At 37.1% G+C, this 14,842-nt stretch overlaps 1 long non-coding RNA gene across 1 annotated transcript in view; it reads left to right on the top strand.

Moving 5' to 3' along the window:
* Nucleotides 1-1,098: 1,098 nt before the first annotated feature.
* Nucleotides 1,099-14,842, top strand: part of LOC107729210 (uncharacterized) — a 53,074-nt gene continuing 39,330 nt past the window's right edge. Inside the window, exons 1-2 of the long non-coding RNA XR_001638565.1 lie at nt 1,099-1,243; nt 3,504-3,808. This is a non-coding gene — a long non-coding RNA (uncharacterized LOC107729210). The remainder of the gene's footprint in view (nt 1,244-3,503; nt 3,809-14,842) is intronic.

Raw genomic sequence — 14,842 nt, 5'->3', positions numbered from 1 at the left:
CCTTTTTTCAATTCCGTCGTGTTTTTTTATTTTTTTTATTCCGTCGGGCTTTATCTATCGTTCAGAATAAATGGGTTCGAGTAAAGCTGATCCAAACTCGTCTTTTTCCCGATTTTCTTCATCGTTACCGATGTGTTCAGAAATCCGCCTTGTGACTGTTTCATGTTTATCTGTTCCAGATCTGAAGGTATCGAACATCAAATTTGAATCCTTCAACATATCGAACATTTCCTTCTCTGCTTCTCGCGTTCTCCGAGTGTAGCTCCAGGGCCATAGAGGGTCCGCCTTTTGGAGCGCCTTGAAACTGTTCCTTCTTATCGGTTTTCATCATCTAACCTGGGACGCCTTGAAACCGCAGATCCTGTTATTTATTTCTTTTTTTTCCTTTCAGAGAGCCCAATGCGGACTGGCGAGCAGCCAATCAGAGTCTTGTTTACACTCGGTGAGTGACAATACGTTGGCAACGTGCCAACCAATCAAATCCTCCTCCAAATGGAGCCTTTTTTAAAAGCTTATTCATAAATCCACACACGGGCTGTTAGCTTTAAATAAACTAATGCAAACTATAACATTCAGTGCAGTGCATTTATAGGTATATATGGATCTGTCGCACTTATACATCGATTTTTGAAGGCTCTATAGTGTTTACTCTTAATAGTGTTTGTTTTCATTAGTCACATATATTGTTTGATGGCTTATTCTTAAAGAAAATACATCACATACATACCTGTTTGACGTTGTTTAAGACAGCGGCTACACAGTAACTGGCTCCAGGTCGGAATCCTGTGCTCGTTTGCAAAGGAATATTTAAGGTTTTAAGACATTGTAACCAGTCTTTAGTATTTTGCTTGAATTTGCCGCTCGCCTCACTGCTCTCGCTGTCCACGTCGGATTCCTATTGGTTACTGATTTCGACCAATCAGAACGTGGAGTGACCCCAGGCGAGCGACGCCAGCTCATTATCCTTCGTGAATCTGACCAATGAGCGGGTGTGTTTACTCTCCGGAGTTGAGCCGCACGATCGGCGCCGGATAAGAGAATCGCCGTTTGGAGACTCGATTCGCGACTTCAGTGGCCTTTAGACGCCCGAGACCGGCGAGCGACAACTGCTTCAATCGTATGAGGGGAACTAGGACAGAACCACTGAAATATGCTATTTAAAATAAGTGACATCATTGCTCTGAATATTTTTCTTGATTTCTAATTAAAATTATTTATTGTTATGCAAGGATATAACATACCAGTAAGTAATTCATATTTATTTTTTTATGTCATGGTTGTGTCTTCAAAGACCTTCAAAGAAATAAAGAAAATAATGTTAACTACCGAAACAGCACAAACATTCATGGTTCAGCATCCAAAAGGGAACTGGAAAACCTATAAACGTAAAATAATTAATAAATATACGCACTTAATCACCGTGCAACAGGCCGCATTTATTCACTTCATTTATATTCCTAAGGCATTTGTTTAATATGTAATTTTGTGAAATGAATATTTCTACATTAAATTCTTGTATGGCCTTGTTAAGTTTGCAACTCTAATTGCAAGTGATATTTTCATGAATTCTGTAATCACGTATATTTAAAATACCATCTGTATTAATATCGTTTTTGCGCTTTTATGCTCAATATTTCTACAAATGAATTATTTTTTTATTGTTAAATTCGAAATATTTTCTCTAAAGATATTGCATAGCAGCACCTGATTTGAAACATGACAAGGAACAAATAAAAATTAAACGTGCATCATCCAAATTTCCAGTTGTCTTTTATTATCAGAGTCAGATCGGTGTTTTTCTTCGCTGATCAATGCTTATCTGTAATGATCAATTCTGATTTATTTCGGATCGGCATGAGAGAGGCTCGATTCACTGCTTGTGTCCGGGCAGCGCGCTCTCCCAGCCGAATAACACTACCGACAGACGAGCTATAAAAATAATGTGAATGTCTTTGTGAGTTTCTGTCTTCCATGAACACAAGATACCCAGTAGAGTTATGCTTTTTGCTCACTTTGACATAGAAAGACTAGGTTTTCTAGCATTCTACTTTGTGCATTGTCACGCACGAGACAAAAACAACTTCTATTTGCGTCAGGATTCTATGCAAATATTTAACAACATTCACGATTCGGCTGTCGATACAAAGCATTTAAGTATACAACTGCATGCAAAGGCTAAGTTTAAAACAAATCATGCAGTGTGTGATTGAATGTTGTGTGCTCGAAATGGACGGCTGTTGTGGAGTGTTGGAGCTGCACGGTAATGGCTGACGGAGACAAAAGCTGCTTGCTGAAAGGCCACCTTGGTTTGTATGCATGGCCTGCATCAGCGGAAAACACTGCATTTATTTCATTTGTATCTTTTCTGAAAATGCTGTAATTGATAGTAGTCTGCGCATTTCAATTAAGGAACCCACTTAAATAATTCATTTATTGTGTGACATTGTGCAATTTTCTTCAAATCTAGTCTACAAGAAAGAGAGAGCACAAAAGGCTTGTTGAAGGGAACATATAAAACAAACGAATATTAGTAGGCTGGAACTCGACACTAGATATTGTGTGTTAGGTTCTGTTAGATTTAATTGCTCCGCATAAAAGCTAAAACAGGTCATCCAGATGAATGGAAATTGCAGTTGTTTACATGTGCACGCACATACACGCACACGCACACACACACACACACTTGTCTTTCAGTGTGTTCTGCTAAAACCAAAAAGGACTTGTATAAAATTGATTTCTGTTAGCAAATGGTATTAACAGTTTATATGTTGTTGCTTTTTATCATACTAGTTTGATATGTATTGCTATTAAAAGTGAACCGATGCCCTGTTTATTCAAAGTGCATGTATCTCACGATATGTAAAACACAATGGACATGATCTAAAATATGATATATAAAATATCACAATTATTTTTCATATTAATTCATCATATGCATCTAATCAATGCCATCGTTTTCTTTTTTTTCATTCACGCCATGCACATGTCTTAAAAACTAGCCTATGTGATTTATCTGGTCAGATTTCACTAATGTGTAAATGATTTCTAACAATAAAAACAATCAACACACGGGGCTGAAGTCGACATTCATAGTCTGCAAACAATATATGTCACTTGTCATGCTCAAGTGTTCGCATGTCGTTTGTTTGCCATCATATGTGTGCATGCCTGCAATTATAAAACATGAAGATACTATCTCAATTTAAAACATAATTTTTCTCTGTCCTGGAAAAGGTGTGTATCTTTATCACGTATCCATACACTAAGGATCGGTCTCTATCAGGCCTATTCAATCACTGCCATCTATGGACTTTTCACATCTCTTTCACATGATTTCAATGGACGCCTAAAAAACTAATGCAGCCCTTCTCTAAGTGAATGCACTACATCAAATTTAGGTCTCAATTTATGTTTACGAATACTGAGTGCATGAAGCAGATGTATGTCAGCTGTGGTGGTGTGCCACACCGAGATTATAACGTTTGTTCTTTCTTTCTTTGTAGAAAAGATGATTGAGGACTTCAACATGAGCAGGAGAGGCGCGCTTTCCACTGAAGCAAACGCATACGGATTACAGTACATAGGTTTCATCTGATTTCCGCTTGATTTTGGATTATATCGGCTGTTTTCTTTGGAATGGAGGGTCGTGATTTTTCCGCTCCAGCACATCTCCTCTCAGAGCGGGCCACTCTAGTGCATCGCGCCGCCTCTCGCATCTCCTCCTCCGGCCACGGCTCTGTGCAACATACGCCTCATTTTCCAGCCGGGAAATATTATCCATCTCACTTACCGATGGCGGCGCATTCAGGTTTGTTGCGTTTTCTTTGATTCGCTGGCATTTCTGTGGAAGCTCAACAAAGAGTTTACACACTATTTCAGAGAATAGTCAATGTCCATGTTTATATCAGATCTGTATTTGATTAGGCTATTGCTTATTTATGTTTGAAAAACCTATAATGTCACATCAAAGAATCCACATAGCGATTCAAGAACCATTTACACCAAAATCTGGTTACAGAATGTTTATTATATATTTTTATTATTATTTATATTTAGCTTATTTTCGGTGCTATAGAACCAACGTAGGTAGATACATAGATAAGCCGATATTACCTTTTTTGTTTGTTATGCTCATATCCTTGCTGATTAAGTCCGGATTTAAGACTTAGAATCCTTCTGTCTACATGAACTGAATTGTGGAGGTGTAAATGTGATTTAGAAAAAATATGAGATGTGCACATATCGGTTTAATATGAATTGTGACAGGCAACGGTTATATATAGCTAACAGCTAATGTTTTCAGTAAGGTATGTGTATAAATTGCCCTTCAACTTACGATATAAGAACATATTAAAACAATGAACGTTTTGAATACCAGAATGCACGTGATATCTTTTAAATACAGCCTATTATTTTTTTTGTGCATTTGTAGATATTTATTATTTGAGTATTACCAATGGTATATTTTAATATTTAAAGTTAACAGCCTAAATTAGAGCTTTCCGATTATTTTAGCAATACAGTATTGCAGTGTTAGGAATGAGCAATTCGATTTAGTCCGATGCAATTTCCTTAATACTTTACACCATTCTTAAAGAAAGATCCACATGATCCATTTTACATTGTTCATCAATAAGGCGATACTTAGGTAATTCACCATCCATAGACAATAATAAATCTAAATCAGATACACGAAGAACATACTTGTTTTGCACTACTGAGGCCTTACTGTTTCAAGTCACATAGCCTTTCGGTGTCTTGCATTTAGACGATTTTGGGAACAAACAGATTCAAAGATTATGATTTTACAATTATTTAGAATAATTATTAGGCTATAGATTTAGCCTGCTAAAAAAATGCTGATACCTGTCTTACCTCTGAATCAAATATATGAGAAATATCTACAATAAGGCATTGTTTCAGAAGTTTCCATACACTCATGTACACTTAAATTTATTGTGGTAGATGTGTCCGTTTGGTCTTGGGTAATGAGTATTTAGGCTAATGTTAGCTAAAGGGTGCAGGTGTGCTGCTAACCGGATATGACAATGTCTTGGTCGTACACTCACAGCTTGTGCCATCATGCAGCCGTGCCCTTAACTGTCATCACTGTTCAATGATTGAGACAGGTGAGGTATTGTATCTAGAGATAAAATTCGCAGAGCTCAGAGTTTTATAGCTTTGTCTGGAACATTACCGTTTCAACCATGACTCCTGCTTGATTCATGTGGTGACATTCAACCTGTGTGTTATTACCACACCACCACTGCTACACCTTCATTCTAGAAGAGGATGACGGAGGGCAATTTTGCATTGTCTAAGGTTGATGAAAAGCACAGGATTTTACACTGTTGTTTGTATCTAGCAGGACAAGTAAAAGAGGATGCACATTAGTGATAGAATGATATATATTTGAGATTTTGAAATCATTGGCTGACAACTGTGCTATTTTACAGTGGACATTTTTCTCTTTTCATATTTTCTGATTAAATATTATATAATATATGTGTATAAAATATGTAAAGGCATCAGCAAATAAAGGCAAAATTTGTAATTTCTGTGTCCTGAGCATTCCTCCTGTCTGCCATTTGGGGGACAAACAGATACCAGTTGAGCTGATTGGGACACCCAAACAATGCAATGCTTTGATAGATTAACAGTGTAATCAACCTATTATTGTAAAGAGTGTGCATATTATTCTGCAAAAAGTATTTTAACCAAATATTAAATGCCTTAAAAAAAATCCCAAAGTAGTCTGCCGCTAATGTATATGTAACTAAACAAATACCATTATTTATTTAATTTGAGATTAAGCTAAGAAAAGCACGATGTTCATGCAAACCAAGCTGGACGGTCACCAAACCAGTTTTTTTCTCGTTAAGTGAACGGACCGGTCAATAGCGTCCCACAGGCGTAAAAGGGGTGTAGCTTCATTAGTGGATTCGCTCTGTCCCTCCAGGGACTGCCTCCCTCACGGCCTCACATGAATTCTTTACAAAGAACATGAATATTTCAGGGAATTGATGTACAAATGCATTCAGATGCAGGTTGGGATCCAGGCTCAGTGAAAGACCTTCTGTGGTGTCTTTCAGTGGCTTTATTATTCAGCTGCTATTGGACTCGGTGGCTTGTAGAGACAGAGGCTGCTGTCGCAACGCTCTCTTGGCTTTGAAACAGCGATGTTCCTCAAAGACTCATGAAATGTGGCCTCGTTTCGGAGAAAGCTCTCAATTTCACTTCTCCTCTCAGTTATTTCGGTTGTTCATTTTGGTTTGATGCTTATGCTGGGATTGAAGTTGCACTTTTGTGCTCATCTGTGGGCAATTTTTGTGGTATAGCACCTTACCTGTTACAGGAGAAGACATCAAATTAATCTCAATTGAGCGTTAAAAACGTGACATTGTCATGGTTTCTTCTTTGGAATCCTGTGCATTTGGAAGTGAGATGTTCCTGATTATCACTGCTATAAGCTTTACTATTGTGCATTCTTAGGGTTATGGATTTGAATTGTCATAGACCTGCATTAAAGGAGAGGCCATATCTGGAGACCATAGAATATCATACAGACTTAATATATCACGCTTAAAAAAAAAAGTTTCAAAAGGGGGTTTCCAAAGTGATGCCATTAAAGAACCATTTCGGGTTCCGCAAAGAACTTTCAGTGAACATTTCTTAAAAGAACCATTTTTTCTTAGTGTGAAAAACATTTTAATAATCAAAAGAATGTTATTCCACTATAAAGAACCTTTTTGTGCAATGGAAAGATTCCATGGATGTTAAAGGTTCTTCATGGAACCATCAATGCCAATAAAGAACTGTTATTGTCTTGAGCCAACAAGCGAACAACATAGCAACTCACTTTAAAAAAAAAAAAGAAAATCTAAAAAATCTAGCTATTTCAACTCTTTATGTGGCTTAATTTGAACTGTTTGAACACCATCATGACTGGTTTGTGGAGTTGTTTCACGGATCCTTTCTAGAAAAATTATCATGTGTAAGCATATTGTTATTGAGACTTGATGTTGCATTAAAGGGGTCATATGATGCGATTTAAATTTTTCTTTTCTCTTTGGAGTGTTACAAGCTCTTGGTGCATAAAGAAGATCTGTAAAGTTGCAAAGACTAAAGTCTCAAATCCAAAGAGATATTCTTTATAAAAGTTAAGACTTGTCCACGCCCTCCTAAAACGGCTCGTTTAAACACGCCCCCACATGTCTACGTCACTGTGTGGGAAGATTTGCATAACACCGCAAAGAAAGAAGGTGTAACTTTTATATTATTGTTGTTGCCGCTGCAACACATTGCATTACACCAAATACACAACATAATGTTCTTTTTAGCAACGTCATATGACCCCTTTAAACATTTGGTCTCCATTTCCTCCAAACCCTTGATTCTCCTGTTCTTCTTACCACGTCTTGTCTGGGGGAGTTGAGTTGGCTTCCTTCCTGCAACCCCCCACACCACAAACACACACACACACAGACCAGGACCATTGTTTCCGATCACAGCTTTGTGTGTGTTTTACAGCATGTTGCTCAAAGATAAAAACATACCCTCCCTCCTCTTTTATTGTTTTGGAGGGGCAGAACGTCACTGTCTGTCCCCTCATTCTTATATCCTGTCTGGATATCCCAGCATCCCTGCTCTGTTTACAGGTTAACCCTGCTGACTGCCGCTTACTCTTGTGTTTTACTTTCCAGAGGGGAATAAATTACTGTACTGAGAGATTTTATTAAAGGGCTCATTGCATGAATGTCTCAGAAGAGGGGGTATGGGGATGTAAAGGCAGGCACAGGTGTTTAGTGGTGTTATAAAAGCATTTCTGGTGTTTAAGGCCGACCTGATGAAGGGGTTTGTTGGGAGATAAGAGGTTGGCAAGCCATAAAGTCTCTCTCACTTCCAAAACAATCTGAGATAGCAGTTTTAGGGCCCACATCAAGGGCTCCACTGATATTGTTAGAAACGGTTTCTATTCTTATCCTGCATGCTTTAAAAAACATGAAATCAAAATGTGCCCTTTTTACGTAATACACTTACCTGCTCTCTGTGTGAACAATTCATTAGTGCACATTAATAAAAAAAAAGGTTGTCTTCATATTAATCTTTCATCAGAATATAAAATAACTTGCTCCGCCTCTACAATAACCCTCCTTTCCAAACGCTGTGCTTCAAATCTGCGATATAACATAAACTTTTCACAATCCAGTCATGTGGTGCACAAGTGTTTTGATGTTTTGTTTGTGTGTATTTGGTAAGGACATGACTAGAGAGCAGATTAGATAGAGATTCTCATGGCTCTTCTATTGAAAACCCAACCTAGCTGAAACCAGCAACCGACTTAAAGGTGCAATAGGTGATTGTCTTCAGAAAAATTTTTTGTTATGCTGGTTAAAAGTCTTTTCACACCCTGATAGCAATCATTAAGTTAAGTGGTCTAAATGTATTTATCTGTATTGATATATTCTGTGGAAGGCATAGGACCAATAAATGTTCGTCCAATCAAAACGCTCGTTCCGAGCGTTTTGATTGACTTTCCTACCTGCCTGTCAACATGTGTATTTGCATACCTCTGCGCACCCGGTTCGCGCACAAAGGATACGTCATCAGCGCGTTCACATACGCTATTGCAGACAGAGCGAGAATGGCAGGCAAACATCAACAACCTGATCTTCCTTCCTGGTATTGTAGTACTTTTACTAACTGTGCTATTGTAGTACTTTTACTAACTGTGCTATAAAGTTTTCTCACTGGTTAATGACACATGATGTATTGTAGTAATGTTGTCTCTGATCGTCTGATCTGCGTGCGTATATGCGTTTAGGGGGCGTGGCTTTGAACGGCGATTTTCAGGGAGGGTGGGATGTTCGCGTTCAGTGCTATCAGGCTAAAGTTAGCATTTTCCAAGATCTCCTACTGCACCTTTAAAACCTGTTCACTATACTATACATTTTTAATAATTATTCTAATTCTATAAGAATTGGGAAGTCTACGCCACAATGATAGCAATATCGTTCCTCTGTGTTGTTATCATTGGAAGCAGTTTCAGCTGATGGACAATAAAAACATCAGCCAATCAGAATCCAGCAGACTTTAAAGAGCATCATGTGAAGCAGCAGATGACAAAACTATCGTTATTGTTATAGTTATCTTTAACATTATCATTCTTGGCGTGAACAGGCCTTTACTCTATCCCTTTTACCACAAACGGGTCCAAGATGTCCAAACTGGTTTAACCTCTTTCAACAATTTTAATGAAATATGTATGTCTGTAGCATTACATCAGATAAGCTGCATAACTATGTGTTTGTGGATCATTTTGTGCTTAATTTATTGACCTGATTAACAGCTTTGCTGGGGCAGAATTAGCTGTTGGGTTTTCTGATTGGTCAGTGTATGTTTGTGTGTGTGTGTATGTGTGTACTATTAGCAATAGTTTAGGGATTATCCCCAGAAGTAAGCTAAATTGGATAAAACTTCACTTGGGGACATCCGGGGACATTTTTGTTCGTAAAAACAATTCATAAATGAAATAAACTGCCTGATGCCTTTTAATGCAAAACATTTTCTTTTAGGGGTAGAATCTGGTCTATAGTAATTACAATTGGCTTTATAGAAAAAACAACAGCAGTCTATATCCTCATTTCCATAGCTGTGTAAACGTGTGTGTGTGTGTGTGTTTTACTTACTTAGCTAATTTGACAAAATGCCCCTTTGATGACATTTTGGGACATTATCATTTGAAAAATAATAAAAATAATAATAAAATAGGACTATACACTAAAAAAATCTGTAAAAATAGGGCACAGTTTGCTGTATTATCATATTTAGTTTGTTCATATTTAGTATATTTAGCTTGGCACTGTGCCACACAGCCGTGGCGTCCCCTCACGCTGCAGGTCAGGCGGGCACTGCAGCCCTACACAAAGAAGACAATCTGGGCGGGCAATCCTTCCCGTATCACATAACCCGTATCACATTTTCATACCCTGCCACGTATTTTACACTTCAGCAGAGGAAGCTCACACTTCCCTTAACCTACAGCAGCTTTCGAAGAATAAGCCATTAAACAAGACAAGCAAAAAAGATGTTTAGTGGACCTGCAGGTGAAGGGAACCGTCTCTTTCTCCCTCCGTCTGTCTTCCTCTCATCAGGCGGCCTCAGGCCAACCGCCGCATGTGGTTGTGCTGCATGTGACAGCTGTTAGACATTATTAACGGCTCAAGCAGAAAATCCAGATTATTTGATTTTAATTTCAATTTTATTATTGTAATCTTTCAGAGAAAAGAGCAGAGAAAAGCATGTTGTGTTTTGAATGGAGGTGGATTGTGGGTCTGTGTGTTGAGGGGTGCTTACTGACCTCAATCACGTGTCTGCCTCATGATGAATCATATTCATCACAATAATGTCCCATTAGTTAACTATAGTTGTTGCATGAACTAACAATGACCAAGCCATTTGTTACAGTATTAATCTTTGTTGATGCTAGGAATAAAAATGCAACGGTTCATTTGCTCACGTTAGCTCAGGTCTATTAATTAATATTAACTTTAAATTTTGCTGATGTATTAGAAAATGTTGAAATTACCATTAACTAAGATTAATAAATGCTTTAGAAGTATTTTTCATTCATGTTAACTAATTTAGTTCAGTAATGTTAACAAATACAACCTTATTGTAAAGTGTTACCATTATGGTATTTATGGTATTTTAAAACAGAAACAGTTTATTATAAACTATCTTACACAAAGTAAAACTAACAAGTCTGCTATTTGGTCAGTGGTCGTGGTTATGTTTATCCGTTGATGCCGAATAAATCTCAAAATGGCCAAATATTGGCCAGGCCAATATACTGATCTACCAGGGGTGTATTCCAGAAAGTGGGTTTTGTTGGAAACTCAGAGTTTGTTAACCCCAGAAAAGGCAAACTCAGTGTTTTCGGTTCCAATAAAAGACAAAACTAAACCTTTCGGTAAGTTACCATAGTAACTTACTCTGTGAACCTAACCTGGTCGGGAGCAGGTTTTCTTCAGTAAACCCAGAGTTTCTTTCGGTCTCCTCTCCCTTTTTATAGTGTAAGCGATGTTTAAATAATTCATTCATTCATTCATGCGGCAAAAATGCTTTTATTGCTGAGATGTTTGCCTTATTTCAAGTACAAATATCTAAAAATTCTTAAATCAAGATGGATTTTCTATATAAAAAAATAAAATACAACATTTAGTCTTGTTTCCTGGGGGAAACAAGTGAAATTATCTGCCACTGGGGTAAGAAAAATAATCTTAATGCAAATGGAAACAAGATTTTTTTAGATTTTTGATTTTTCTCACCGCACTTTCATTTTCATCATGCAGACACTGTAAATGTGACAAAAATGGCATGTCTTTTTACACGGGATCCTGTAGATGAGGAGGCTGCATTAATTCGTGGGGAGTTACATTTACATCAGGAGTGGAATTTATTTTACTTTATTTTATTTTGCCATATCCACATGCATAGCCTATTTATTTGAGCGGTACCACTTTTAAATGACGTTCACTTGATAACATCTTGCTGTGACCTCTGGAAGTAACCTAATAATTAGAATTTCCTTTAGGATTTCCAGTGTGGTTGGATGCATTGATGACATGCATATTCCTAACATCGCGCCTTACGAAAATGAAACTAATTACTGTATTGAATGGAAGGATGCCAGATGGATGGGTAGTGCGAGATAGGCTATATGCCGTAACCACCACCACAGCTGTTAAATAACACAAATTATTCACAATTAATTTTGTGAAAAATTAATTTTAAATTAATTAAATTATGTTTTTATGTTTATTTTTTTCTGCTGCCACATTTTTTTTTGCCCGTGGGATAGCCCACCATGAAAATGAAGATTAGTTCAATAACTTACCGTTCTGCCATTTTCACCTCTGATATTGTAACAGTGATTAAGAATTAAAGTTACGTATTGCGTAGTATGCGAAAGTCTTTTTTTTCGGGTGCTGTTGCCATGGTGAATCATAATTTCGGAGCTCCATTGATCATGGCTTTTCATAGTCGTGGTGCACTCAGAGTGAACATACTCAGAGTGGATTGAACTAACACAATTCAGCTGTTCTGAAACCGAAAACAAATTTTCCCATCTCAGGGTAAGTCAACTCACAGTTCAAGTTTTAACTCAGAGTTTGTTGAACCTCCTTTCTGGAATACACCCCTGATCTACCAAAAATATAACCTTTCAAGAATTGTTCCAGGGTCATTTATAAGAGCAGGGGCGTTTCCTTCTAGGAGGCAGTGTCTCCTCAAAATATTGGGTATGAAAAAAAATAAAAAAATCAAACAATGCCAATATTACAAAATATAACATTAAAAAGTGTATAAATCACTAATTTTTCTAAAGAAACTCTGTCCACTGCGACACCAGCAGGTAAAGTTACAGCTGGAGTCCGCGTCTTTCTCGCCTCCCCTGAGCCCATTGAGTTTTAATAGATCCCCTAAGTGTGTGGTGACTTTGCTGGGCGGTAATTGAGAATGAATGGGGGAAAGTCACGTGAGAGGAGACAAAGCCTCCATCGTGATATGATTGGATATGACTGGTTATGTTCGTCTGTGATTGGTTCATGCGATAAATCCCACCTCTTGTGTTCATGCGCGTTCCGCTTTCGCAAATCAGTCTGAATTAACAATACAATGGCATTAATGGGAAGACTCATTTCAAAAAGTAAGTAAACAACTCACACACTTAGATTTAACCACTTTGTTACGTCAAAATAAGACTTAAAATGGCCTGTAAACATGATCTGTGTGAGTTTTTAGTGAGTAATCAGCTTGGTGAAATTTAAAGTAGGCTAAATCTCCATGTCTGTGACCAATATTTACTGAGCTTTGATGACTGATGATCTGAAAAATTATAGTGAAATGTTAACTATTACAAAGAATGGCTGAATATAAGTGCACCAATAAAATATATTGAATGAAGTGTATTGTTACTGCCTTAAGTTATTAAGGAATAAATGTAAAATGCTTAAAAACACTTAATGAGTTTCATACTTGGCTTTAATAAATAGAATATTGATTACATTGTTAATGTAAAAAAAATAAAATAGAATTGTTTTTTTGTTTCTCTGATAGTGTATGTAATGTTTATTTAACCAGAAAATGTGACTAGGACATGAATTTACATTTGATTAAAAAAAAGAGAAAACTTTTACAACTTTGCCTCTGCATTTCAGAACACCACGGCATACCACTGAGAGGTAGATTACCTCAAAATAAAAATATAAGTAAATAAATAAAAAAAATAAAAAAATAAAAAAATAAAAAAATATTTTGACTCAACCCTTAGTTTGTACAAGCAAACAAAAATGTCTTGACAGGTGTACGCAACACAACCTATATTGTCCCATTGAATTTTGTATTTTTATTTGTAAAGTATTTTTATTTGAATGAGATTGAATGAGAATTTGTCTGTCACTAATTGGTTGTGTTTCATCAGAGCGACAGACTTCACTGATACTCTGTACTGAGTAAGAGTTGTGCCGTTAAATATACATGCTGCATTCTTTTCAAGGATGTGTCGGCCCTTTAGTGCAAAAACAAAGATTAGCATCAGAAATTCCAATTTAATCAGTCTCAAGGGAGGCTGAACGCAGCTGCCTGTGTCTCAAATGCACAGCGACTTGTTGCATTCGGAGTGAGTTTGAAAAAAAAAAAAAACGTTTTTGTAGTTTTTGCATTTAAGATAAGAATCTGGCTCAAAGCTTTTTTAAACAAGGACCCTAAATTTGTGGAATTCTTATAATCATATTGACAAATAATTTTATACTAAATCGCCTGAGATTAATACTGATGAGTAAAGAAAGAATAATCATGTAAATACAATTGTTGTATAATGCATTAATGACCAGAATGCTTGTGTAAAACTGTCGATTTACTGTACATTGTTGTAAATCATCTGTATCCATTTATGAATGCAGAAAATTGCGTACTGTACATAGTATACATACTGTATACTACAGTAGTATGGTAATATGCATAGCCTTTGTCCTCAGTATCCCCTATAGTGCACACTTTGACCACTAGGGTACACTGCCTCCTCTTTCTCTCTCTCTCTCTCTCTAGCTCTGATCAGTAAGTTTTGTTCTGTCAGATGTGAGGTTAAAATGACAGCACAGTGTCGTTCTGTTTATAAAGAAAAAATGTGGGCAAATCTGAAATAAAGCCTTATTTACGTGTTTGTATTCACTTGTTCAATATATTTGTATTTCTATTCTGAAAACCTTTAGACAGAACCAATTACTGGAGCAAAGGTGAGCATGACTATTTCTGTTCATAGTAATGATTTGAACAAACCCCAAACACTAAGCATTAACTTTGGTGTTTTATTCGTCGTGCTACAGCCTTTTGAGGAGAAGTGTTCTGTTACTTTTCTAACCATTCGGGTTTATGATTTTCACCTGGCTGATGATAAAATGTGGCAAAGAACCTGGCAATAAATCTTCTAGACTTTCATGGAAGGATCCCTATCTAGAGACCAGAATATCACAGACACTTAAGGACTCTTTTGACACGGCCAGTAAACGATTATCTAGAAACCACCCACAGCACTACTGTGGCACTGAATTTTGGATACAGATCATTTCAAAGCAGCTTCACATTAACAAACAGGAAAATAATAGGCTTGCCGCGATAGACGGTGCTGACGGTGATACCGGTGTTAAGCCGCAACACCAGTTACGTCACTTGCCCACCGCGGCACCGACCCCCACCGTCGTTTAGATTTTTTATAGTAATAAAAATCATTTAGTTTAGTTCATGCAGTAAAAGAACAGACACTACAATTAAAAACTGAACG

This window comes from Sinocyclocheilus rhinocerous, unplaced genomic scaffold, assembly GCF_001515625.1.
Source record: "Sinocyclocheilus rhinocerous isolate Xijiao unplaced genomic scaffold, SAMN03320098_v1.1 scaffold1630, whole genome shotgun sequence".
Taxonomy (NCBI): Eukaryota; Metazoa; Chordata; class Actinopteri; order Cypriniformes; family Cyprinidae; genus Sinocyclocheilus; species Sinocyclocheilus rhinocerous.
Note: the sequence above shows the minus strand (reverse complement) of the source record. Positions and strands in the feature narration are given on the sequence as shown.